Source organism: Leiobunum rupestre, chromosome 2 (genome assembly GCF_980474605.1).
Source record: "Leiobunum rupestre chromosome 2, qqLeiRupe1.1.hap1, whole genome shotgun sequence".
In the NCBI taxonomy this organism is placed as follows: Eukaryota; Metazoa; Arthropoda; class Arachnida; order Opiliones; family Sclerosomatidae; genus Leiobunum; species Leiobunum rupestre.
The window spans coordinates 29968531-29980971 of NC_143385.1; positions in this window are offsets into that span (position 1 = coordinate 29968531).

Consider the following 12441-nt stretch of genomic DNA (forward strand, 5'->3'; position numbering starts at 1 on the left):
TAAAGTATTTTTATTTTTATGAATTTTCACTTTGTAATAGGACAAGACATCGAGCAGAGTGGCGCAGTAGAAGCGTGCTGGGCCCATAACCCAGAGGTCCGTGGATCGAAACCACACTCTGCTAGCTTAATACTGTAGTTTTTATTAAAGTATTTTTATTTTTATGAATTATCACTTTGTAATACGGAAACACTTAGAGCAGAGTGGCGCAGTGTAAGCGTGCTGGGCCCATAACCCAGAGGTCCGTGGATCGAAACCACGCTCTACTAGCTTCATATTGTAGTTTTTTATGAAAGTATTTTAATTTTTATGAATTTTCACTTGGTAATAGGGTAAGACATCGAGCAGAGTGGCGCAGTAGAAGCGTGCTGGGCCCATAACCCAGAGGTCCGTGGATCGAAACAACGCTCTACTAGCTTCATATTGTAGTTTTTTATGAAATTATTTTTATTTTTATGAATTTTCACTTTGTAATAGGGGAAGACATCGAGCAGAGTGGCGCAGTAGAAGCGTGCTGGGCCCATAACCCAGAGGTCCGTGGATCGAAACAACGCTCTACTAGCTTCATATTGTAGTTTTTTATGAAAGTATTTTTATTTTTATGAATTTTCACTTTGTAATAGGGGAAGACATCGAGCAGAGTGGCGCAGTAGAAGCGTGCTGGGCCCATAACCCAGAGGTCCGTGGATCGAAACAACGCTCTACTAGCTTCATATTGTAGTTTTTTATGAAAGTATTTTTATTTTTATGAATTTTCACTTTGTAATAGGGGAAGACATCGAGCAGAGTGGCGCAGTGAAAGCGTGTTGGCTCCATAATCGAGAGGTCCGTGGATCGAAGCCACGCTCTACTAGCTTAATATTGTAGTTTTTTATGAAAGTATTTTTATTTTTATGAATTTTCACTTTGTAATAGGGGAATATATCGAGCAGAGTGGCGCAGTACAAGCGTGCTGGGCCCATAACCCAGAGGTCCGTGGATCGAAACCACGCTCTGCTAGCTTAATATTGTAGTTTTTTATTAAAGTATTTTTATTTTTATGAATTATCACTTTGTAATACGGAAACACTTAGAGCAGGGTGGCGCAGTGTAAGCGTGCTGGGCCCATAACTCAGAGGTCCGTGGATCGAATCACGCTCTACTAGCTTCATATTGTAGTTTTTTATGAAAATATTTTAATTTTTATGAATTTTCACTTTGTAATAGGGGAAGACATCGAGCAGAGTGGCGCAGTAGAAGCGTGCTGGGCCCATAACCCAGAGGTCCGTGGAACGAAACAACGCTCTACTAGCTTCATATTGTAGTTTTTTATGAAAGTATTTTTATTTTTATGAATTTTCACTTTGTAATAGGGGAAGACATCGAGCAGAGTGGCGCAGTAGAATCGTGCTGGGCCCATAACCCAGAGGTCCGTGGATCGAAACAACGCTCTACTAGCTTCATATTGTAGTTTTTTATGAAAGTATTTTTATTTTTATGAATTTTCACTTTGTAATAGGGGAAGACATCGAGCAGAGTGGCGCAGTAGAAGCGTGCTGGGCCCATAACCCAGAGGTCCGTGGATCGAAACAACGCTCTACTAGCTTCATATTGTAGTTTTTTATGAAAGTATTTTTATTTTTATGAATTTTCACTTTGTAATAGGGGAAGACATCGAGCAGAGTGGCGCAGTGAAAGCGTGTTGGCCCCATAATCGAGAGGTCCGTGGATCGAAGCCACGCTCTACTAGCTTAATATTGTAGTTTTTTATGAAAGTATTTTTATTTTTATGAATTTTCACTTTGTAATAGGGGAATATATCGAGCAGAGTGGCGCAGTACAAGCGTGCTGGGCCCATAACCCAGAGGTCCGTGGATCGAAACCACGCTCTGCTAGCTTAATATTGTAGTTTTTTATTAAAGTATTTTTATTTTTATGAATTATCACTTTGTAATACGGAAACACTTAGAGCAGGGTGGCGCAGTGTAAGCGTGCTGGGCCCATAACACAGAGGTCCGTGGATCGAAACCACGCTCTACTAGCTTCATATTGTAGTTTTTTATGAAAGTATTTTAATTTTTATGAATTTTCACTTTGTAATAGGGGAAGACATCGAGCAGAGTGGCGCAGTGGAAGCGTGGTGGCCCCATAATCGAGAGGTCCGTGGATCGAAGCCACGCTCTACTAGCTTCATAATGTAGTTTTTTATGAAAGTATTTTTATTTTTATGAATTTTCACTTTGTAATAGGGGAAGACATCGGGCAGAGTGGCGCAGTAGAAGCATGCTGGGCCCATAACCCAGAGGTCCGTGGATCGAAACAACGCTCTACTAGCTTCATATTGTAGTTTTTTATGAAAGTATTTTTATTTTTATGAATTTTCACTTTGTAATAGGGGAAGACTTCGAGCAGAGTGGCGCAGTAGAAGCGTGCTGGGCCCATAACCCAGAGGTCCGTGGATCGAAACAACGCTCTACTAGCTTCATATTGTAGTTTTTTATGAAAGTATTTTTATTTTTATGAATTTTCACTTTGTAATAGGGGCAGACATCAAGCAGAGTGGCGCAGTGAAAGCGTGTTGGCCCCATAATCGAGAGGTCCGTGGATCGAAGCCACGCTCTACAAGCTTCATATTCTAGTTTATTTTTAAAGTGTTTGAATTTTTATGAATCATCCCTTTTTAATTGGAGTTCACATTGAGCAGAGTGGCGCAGTGGAAGTGTGCTGGGCCATTTACCAAGATGTCCGTGGATCGAAACCACTCTCTGCTAGCTTAGTGTTGTAGTTTTTTATTAAAGTGTTTTTATTTCAATGATTCTTCACTTTTCAATACGAGGACACAGCGAGTAGAGTGGCGCAGTGCAAGCGTGCAGGGCTCATAACCCAGTGGTCCGTGGATCGAAACCACGGTCTGCTAGCTTAATATTGTAGTTTTTTATTAAAGTATTTTTATTTTCATGAATTATCACTTTGTAATATGGGAACACATAGAGCAGAGTGGCGCAGTGGAAGCGTGCTGGGCCCATAACCCAGAGGTCCGTGGATCGAAACCACGCTCTGCTAGCGTAATATTGTAGTTTTTTATTAAAGTATTTTTATTTTTATGATTCGCCACTTTTTAATTAGAGTTCAAATCGAGCAGAGTGGCGCAGTGGAAGCGTGCTGGGCCCATAACCCAGAGGTCCGTGGATCGAAACCACGCTCTGCTAGCTTTTATGTAGTTTTTTATTAAAGTGTTTTTAGTTTTATGATTCGTCACTTTTTAATTAGAGTTCACATTGAGCAGAGTGGCGCAGTGGAAGCGTGCTGGGCCCATAACCCACAGGTCCGTGGATCGAAACCAAGATCTGCTAGTGGAATATTGTAGGTTTTTATTTAATTATTTTTATTTTTATGAATCGTCACTTTGTAATAAGGGTATACATCGAGCAGAGTGGCGCTGTCGAAGCGTCCTGGGCCCATAACCCAGAGGTCCGTGGATCGAAACCACGCTCTGCTAGCATAATATTGTAGTTTTTTATTTAATTATTTTTATTTTTATGATTCGTCACTTTTTAATACGGGCACACACCGAGCAGAGAGGCGCAGTGGAAGGGTGCTGTGCCCATAACCCAGAGTTCCGTGTATCGAAACCACGCGCTGCTAGCTTAATAATATAGTTTTTTATTAATGTATTTTTATTTTTATGATTCGTCACTTTTTAATTAGATTTCACTTTGAGCAGAGTGGCGCAGTGGAAGCGTGCTGGGCCCATAACCCACAGGTCCGTGGATCGAAACCACGTTCTGCTAGCATAATTTTGTAGTTTTTTATTAAAGTATTTTTATTTTTATGATTCGCCACTTTTTAATACGGGCACACACCGAGCAGAGTGGCGCAGTGGAAGCGTGCTGGGCCCATAACCCACAGGTCCGTGGATCGAAACCACGCTCTGCTAGCGTACTATTGTAGTCTTTTATTAAAGTATTTTTATTTTTATGAATCGTCACTTTTTATTAACGGCACATATCGAGCAGAGTGGCGCAGTGGAAGCGTGCTGGGCCCATACCCCACAGGTTCGTGGATCGAAACCACACTGTGCTAGCGTAATATTGTAGTTTTTTATTAAAGTATTTTTATTTTTATGAATCGTCACTTTTTAATTAGAGTCTACATCGCGCAGACTGGCGCAGTAGAAGCGTGCTTGGCCCGAAACCTAGAGGTCCATGGATCGAAACCACGCTCTGCTAGCTTAATGATGTAGTTTTTTATTAAAGTATTTTTAATTTTATGATTCGTCACTTTTTAATACGGGCACATACCGAGCAGAGTGGCGCAGTGGAAGCGTGCTGGGCCCATAACCCACAGGTCCGTGGATCGAAACCACGCTCTGCTAGCGTACTATTGTAGTTTTTTATTAAAGTATTTTTATTTTTATGAATCGTCACTTTTTATTAACGGCACATATCGAGCAGAGTGGCGCAGAGGAAGCGTGCTGGGCCCATAACCCACAGGTCCGTGGATCGAAACCACGCTCTGCTAGCGTAATATTGTAGTTTTTTATTAAAGTATTTTTATTTTTATGAATTCTCACTTTTTAATAACGGCACATATCGAGCAGAGTGGCGCAGTGGAAGCGTGCTGGGCCCATAACCCACAGGTCCGTAGATCGAAACCACGCTGTGCTAGCGTAATATTGTAGTTTTTTATTAAAGTATTTTTATTTTTATGAATCGTCACTTTTTAATAACGGCACACATCGAGCAGAGTGGCGCAGTGGAAGCGTGCTGGGCCCTTAATCCAGAGGTCCGTGGATCGTAACCACGCTGTGCTAGCTTAATAATATAGTTTTTTATTAAAGTATTTTTAATTTTATGATTCGTCACTTTTTATTTAAAGCTCACATTGCGCAGAGTGGCGTAGTGACAGCGTGCTGGACCCATAACCTACAGGTCCGTGGATCGAAACCACGCTCTGCTAGCGTAATATTGTAGTTTTTTATTAAATTTTTTTAATTTTTATGAATCGTCACTTTTTAATTAGAGTTTTGAGCAGAGTGGCGCAGTGGAAGCGTGCTGGGCCCATAACCCACAGATCCGTGGATCGAAACCACGCTCTAATAGCTTAATAATATAGTTTTTTATTAAAGTATTTTTATTTTTATGATTCGTCACTTTTTATTACCAGCACACATCGTGCAGAGTGGCGCAGTGGAAGCGTGCTGGGCCCATAACCCAGAGTTCCGTGGATCGAAACCACGCGCTGCTAGCTTAATAATATAGTTTTTTATTAAAGTATTTTTATTTTTATGATTCGTCACTTTTTAATAAGAGATCACATCGAGCAGAGTGGTGCAGTGGAAGCGTGCTGGGCCCATAACCCAGAGGTCCGTGGATCGAAACCACGCGCTGCTAGCTTAATAGTATAGTTTTTTATTAAAGTATTTTTATTTTTATGATTCGTCACTTTTTAATAAGAGATCACATCGAGCAGAGTGGTGCAGTGGAAGCGTGCTGGGCCCATAACCCAGAGGTCCGTGGATCGAAACAACGCTCTGCTAGCTTAATGATGTAGTTTTTCAATAAAGTATTTTTAGTTTTATGATTCGTCACTTTTTAATTAGAGTTTTGAGCAGAGTGGCGCAGTGGAAGCGTGCTGGGCCCATAACCCACAGATCCGTGGATCGAAACCACGCTCTGCTAGCGTAATATTGTAGTTTTTTATTAAAGTATTTTTATTTTTATGAATTGTCACTTTTTAATAACGGCACATATCGAGCAGAGTGGCGCAGTGGAAGCGTGCTGGGCCCATAACCCACAGGTCCGTGGATCGAAACCACGCTGTGCTAGCGTAATATTGTAGTTTTTTATTAAAGTATTTTTATTTTTATGAATCGTCACTTTTTAATAACGGCACACGTCGAGCAGAGTGTCGCAGTGGAAGCGTGCTGGGCCCATAACCCAGAGGTCCGTGGATCGAAACCACGATCTAATAGCTTGATATTGTAGTTTTTTATTAAAGTATTTTTATTATTATGAATCGTCATTTTTAAATAATGGCACACATCGAGCAGAGTGGCGCAGTGGAAGCGTGCTTGGCCCATAACCTAGAGGTCCGTCGATCGAAACCACGCTCTGCTAGCTTAATGATGTAGTTTTTTATTTAAGTATTTTTAGTTTTATGATTCGTCACTTTTTAATTAGAGCGCACATTGAGCAGAGTGGCGCAGTGGAAGCGTGCTGGGCCCATAACCCACAGGTCCGTGGATCGAAAACCCGCTCTGCTAGCGTAATATTGTAGTTTTTTTATTAAAGTATTTTTAATTTTATGATTCGTCACTTTTTAATTAAAGCTGATATTGAGCAGAGTGGCTTAGTGGAAGCGTGCTGGGCCCATAACCCACAGGTCCGTGGATCGAAACCACGCTCTGCTAGCGTAATATTGTAGTTTTTTATTAAAGTATTTTTATTTTTATGAATCGTCACTTTTTATTAACGGCACATATCGAGCAGAGTGGCGCAGTGGAAGCGTGCTGGGCCCATAACCCACAGGTCCGTGGATCGAAACCACGCGCTGCTAGCTTAATAGTATAGTTTTTTATTAAAGTATTTTTATTTTTATGATTCGTCACTTTTTAATAAGAGATTACATCTAGCAGAGTGGTGCAGTGGAAGCGTGCTGGGCCCATAACCCAGAGGTCCGTGGATCGAAACCACGCTCTGCTAGCTTAATGATGTAGTTTTTTAATAAAGTATTTTTAGTTTTATGATTCGTCACTTTTTAATTAGAGTTTTGAGCAGAGTGGCGCAGTGGAAGCGTGCTGGGCCCATAACCTACAGGTCCGTGGATCGAAACCACGCTCTGCTAGCGTAATATTGTAGTTTTTTATTAAAGTCTTTTTATTTTTATGAATTGTCACTTTTTAATAACGGCATATATCGAGCACAGTGGCGCAGTGGAAGCGTGCTGGGCCCATAACCCACAGGTCCGTGGATCGAAACCACGCTGTGCTAGCGTAATATTGTAGTTTTTTATTAAAGTATTTTTAGTTTTATGATTCGTCACTTTTTAATTAGAGCGCACTTTGAGCAGAGTGGCGCAGTGGAAGCGTGCTAGGCCCATAACCCACAGGTCCGTGGATCGAAAACCCGCTCTGCTAGCGTAATATTGTAGTTTTTTATTAAAGTATTTTTAATTTTATGATTCGTCACTTTTTAATTAAAGCTCATATTGAGCAGAGTGGCGTAGTGGAAGCGTGCTGGGCACATAACCCACAGGTCCGTGGATCGAATCACGCTGTGCTAGCGTAATATTGTAGTTTTTTATTAAAGTATTTTTATTTTTAAGAATCGTCACTTTTTAATAACGGCACATATCGAGCAGAGTGGCGCAGTGGAAGCGTGCTGGGCCCATAACCCACAGGTCCGTGGATCGAAACCACGCTGTGCTAGCGTAATATTGTAGTTTTTTATTAAAGTATTTTTATTTTTATGAATCGTCACTTTTTAATTTAAATGTACATTGAGCAGAGTGGCGCAGTGGAAGCGTGCTGGGCCCATAACCCACAGGTCCGTGGATCGAAACCACGCTGTGCTAGCGTAATATTGTAGTTTTTTTTAAAGTATTTTTAATTTTATGATTCGTCACTTTTTAATTAAAGCTCATTTGAGCAGAGTGGCGTAGTGGAAGCGTGCTGGGCCCATAACCCACAGATCCGTGGATCGAATCACGCTCTGCTAGCGTAATATTGTAGTTTTTTATTAAAGTATTTTTATTTTTATGAATCGTCACTTTTTAATAAAGGCACATATCGAGCAGAGTGGCGCAGTGGAAGCGTGCTGGGCCCATAACCCACAGGTCCGTGGATCGAAACCACGCTGTGCTAGCGTAATATTGTAGTTTTTTAATAAAGTATTTTTATTTTTATGAATCGTCACTTTTTAATTTAAATGTACATTGAGCAGAGTGGCGCAGTGGAAGCGTGCTGGGCCCATAACTTACAGGTCCGTGGATCGAAACCACGCTGTGCTAGCTTAATATTGAAGTTTTTTATTAAAGTATTTTTATTTTTATGAATCGTCACTTTTTAATTTAAATGTACATTGAGCAGAGTGGCGCAGTGGAAGCGTGCTGGGCCCATAACCCACAGGTCCGTGGATCGAAACCACGCTGTGCTAGCGTAATATTGTAGTTTTTTATTAAAGTATTTTTATTTTTATGAATCGTCACTTTTAAATAATGGCACACATCGAGCAGTGTGGCGCAGTGGTAGCTTGCTGGGCCCTTAACCCAGAGGTCTGTGGATCGAAAACACGCTATGCTAGCTTAATATTGTAGTTTTTTATTAAAGTATTTTTATTTTTATGAATCGTCACTTTTTAATTTTAATGTATATTGAGCAGAGTGGCGCAGTGGAAGCGTGCTGGGCCCATAACCCAGAGGTCCGTGGATCGAAACCACGCTCTAATAGCTTAATATTGTAGTTTTTTATTAAATTATTTTCATTTTTATGAATTGTCACTTTTTAATTAGCGTGTACATTGAGCAGAGTGGCGCAGTGGAAGCGTGCTGGGCCCATAACCCAGAGGTCCGTGGATCGAACCACGCTCCATTAGCTTAATATTGTAGTTTTTTATTAAAGTATTTTTATTTTTATGAATCGTCACTTTGTAATAAGGGCACACATCGAGCAGAGTGGCGCAGTGGAAGCGTGCTGGGCCCTTAAACCAGAGGTACGTGGATCTAAACCACGCTCTGCTTCCTTAATATTGTAGTTTTTTATTAAAGTATTTTTATTTATATGAATCGTCACTTTATAATAACAGGACATATTGAGCAGAGTGGCGCAGTGGAAGCGTGCTGGAGATATTTAAATAGATAATGATAATAATAATAGTAATGACGATTTAACTTAAAAAATAAATATTCACGAGTAAATAGAAGTTTTTAAATGGAAGGGTAGGATTCCCTGCTTATCTTGGGTGCCTATTATTGACATCATTTCCGAGTAGATGTTTATATTAGTTTATGGGTCATTCCACGCAGGTTCGTACACTCGTGTTACCATGGGTTACCAGATCATAATGAAATTTTACTCAATACCAATAGTGATCATGGCACGACCAAATGCGAAATATTAGCCAAAAATTTTAAAGGGTATCAAAATACACGCGTTTGAAAATACCCCACGTTTTAACGAAATTTGTACCCCTAAAGGATTTTGTTAATACCGGTTCTCCAGATGCACTGAGTAGCTTACAATTTTCAGACTCAAGGCAATTGGTAGAGCCGATTTCAGAAATGCTAACGAAAATTTTATACTGTTAACGGGTTTTATTTAATTTAGGTCAGCTTTTAAATTTTGAACGCGCGGGTCGTCACGCTTGACGAGTAACCCCGAAAAAGGTCCATTTTCGTATTTAAATTTTGTTACATTATATAATAGCCCTAATGCTAGGCTTTTGTACGTTATATGATTTGTTTGGAGTATTTTGGTTGTAAGTTTAAAAATACGTGAAAAATCGTTTATCCACAGCAACACAGCTATCTCCTTTTTTACTTCTCCGTGCTAGCTTTTGATAAACGTTCTTCCAGAGCTGTTTTATGGAACTTAACATCGTCTTTTGAAAATAATAGGAATTTAATTCCAGCAAAATTTCTAGCCGACCGTTCATAGAATTGCAAAGGAGTTACAATTTGGTCTTCTTCGCAGTTTTGAAGCGATGCTCGAGAAACCAAACGTTAAGCGGGTCCAAGTACAATGCCGTCGCAAGGTCTTTTACCACGCGAAGTGGCGAAGAAATTCCACTCTGCGGTCAGACCAAAGTCCAAATTGTTATGACATAAATTTAGGAGATTTTTACAATTTCTATATCGCGAAGCAGTGCCGTCGCTAAAGTAGTGCAAATGTGTGACGTGTGGTAGTATATTCTTAAGGTACGAAATCATAGACTTCATAAATCAGTTAACAATTTCGGCACTGAGGCTCATTTCATCGCTGACTATACAGCAGCTTTGGGTTCGAATTTCATTTTCTTCATTTTTAGAATAAATTACGAAGGGATGAAGGGTACATTGGGTATTCTCCCAATGAATTACCCTGAACGGTATCCTGGACAATGAAGGAGTTATTATTAGCAAAGTCAAGAAGAATAATGTAGAGCTCGGTGAAGCAGGTAAATTAACCGCTTGAGTTTTGATTAACCATAAAAATTACGATTAACTGTTTATCCATGGATATTATCCACGGCTATATAGCAATTTAATATGTAAAATAATCGGGCTTTTTTTTTCGGATAATTTTCGTTTGTGGATAGAAATAAATGAAGTGATCATTTCTTATCCAAACGCCGAGCTCTAGAATAATGGCATGGGTTGGTGATAAGTATTCTTTCAAAAAATTCACAAACAAAAACTACTTATTCTATCAAAGGTCAGGGACGTGTATTAAAGAGGCAAACACGGATGTTAAAATTGTTTTTTCCAAGTTTGGTTCGTTGCGACCGGATTTGTGCATTCCAGTGGTGTGCGCAATGTTTGTATTTGCGAAATACATCAGAACCTAAAACTTATTTCATTGGCGCTGCCATCGAAAAAATAATATGAAACAATTATGCGGGAGTTCGTATGCTCGACAGAAAATCGACAATGTATGTTACACCGTTGTGATCATTGTCCCTCAGAATTTAGTTTCAAAAACTACGTTAATTCTTTATTCGATGAAATGGAAATTGATCTTGATGATAACTTTCGATACAAATAGTGGATTCTTAAAGAAAGTCGAACGAGATTACTTAATTGATGTACACGAATCTGTTTCAGACTTCATGTTGAATCTAGCGAATATGATGGACAAATAGTGGTACAACCCCATTTTATGGCGAAATCACATGCGGAATAATCCACAGTTAAGGTAAACTTTTATTTCAAGAAATTTCAGTTGGCAATTTATGACGTCCACAATGGGTAAGATTTCTGCGAAGTTAATTGGTTTTAAGTGCCATAACATATAGTTTAGAATTCTGGATATACAAATCTATCTTATGACGAACTCTAAATCACGAAATTCTAATTGTGAGCAACCTGACACTATCTCTTTTAATCAGAAAGGTTTTTATAGAAAACAGTTAAAAGGAAAAATTAAGTTGAGTCGGAACTTCCAAGATTTAGATATTACAATTTTTTAGATTTAGAATATTTCGGATCCCTTGGAGAGTTTTTAATTTTTCTGCAAATCGATTGAAAATGATTTCTTTTAAAACGTTTTACTTAATTTTAGATATTTAGGTAAATTAAAAGTATATTTAAACGAAAAGGCAGGCAAAGAAGTGCAGCTAAACAATACAGAAAGATGTAAACTATATTGAAAATTAGTAGAAAACATGATTCACGAGCAGAATTTAGTATTATTCTTAGATTATCTTCTAAACGCCGTCAAAGATATTCAATCAGAAGTTAAGTCTAGTCATTAAAATCTCATGTAGATGAACTCCTAGCTCCATTTCCCGATTTACTTAATGTTACAATAATAATTTTTAGTTTAACAGCGTAAAAATACTCACAGTTTTTGGTTTAGATTTTTTGCTCATCTTCATTGTCTGCCTTATTAAAATAATATAGCACTCGATTGAAGCATCAGTTTCGAAAACAGAAGATTGTTTTTGGTTATTGTTATTAAAAGTGATAGTGCATTTAGGGCAAGGCTTAATGGGAGTTTCAAAATTAAAGCCACCAAATTGGTTTTCTTCTTGTAATTTATCTTTATTCCCCAGGTAGTGATGGCAATGAATAGTTTTACTTTCCTTTTCTTAATTATATTTAAATTTTTGGACATTTTAATAAATTTACTCAAGAAAGTATGGAGCTGCTTTCGCTAGACCGCCGCCATTAACCGAAAACTCAAACTTTCAAGGCAACTTTCAAGGCAACTTCCGAAAAAAAGCCACCTCCGAGCTGACTATATGGCGCTCTAATTGTACCCGGAGTTCTTTTTTGAATTTAAATTTCTCCATACGAGTACCATGCCGGTAATATGGGACCTTATGCCGGAAACATACTTATAGCGACTCATGATTGACTTATGTACATGAAAATCTCGAAAGTTTTCGATCGAAAATTGGATTTATCGATAATTTACATAGTATAAAGCTCTCCTGGAGTAAATCAGTGATGTTTAAACGGTCGACTTTTAGTTAATTATGATCTAGATCTTCAAAACCTAAACCTCAAATTACTATAAAAAATATTATAACGCAAAATTCTTATTTCATGAAACATTTATTTTACAGTAGATAAAACTATTTACAAAGTATAATAAAATAAATAATTGGCATAAGAATGGAAACATAATTTTTTAGTTTAACACAACTGTAAAAACTGCACACACTCTTACAAATGTCTTCGTATTTATTTAATTAATTAATTAATTAATTAATATAATTAGTTTTAATAAATTTAACTAATAGATTTTAATTAAATTACTTT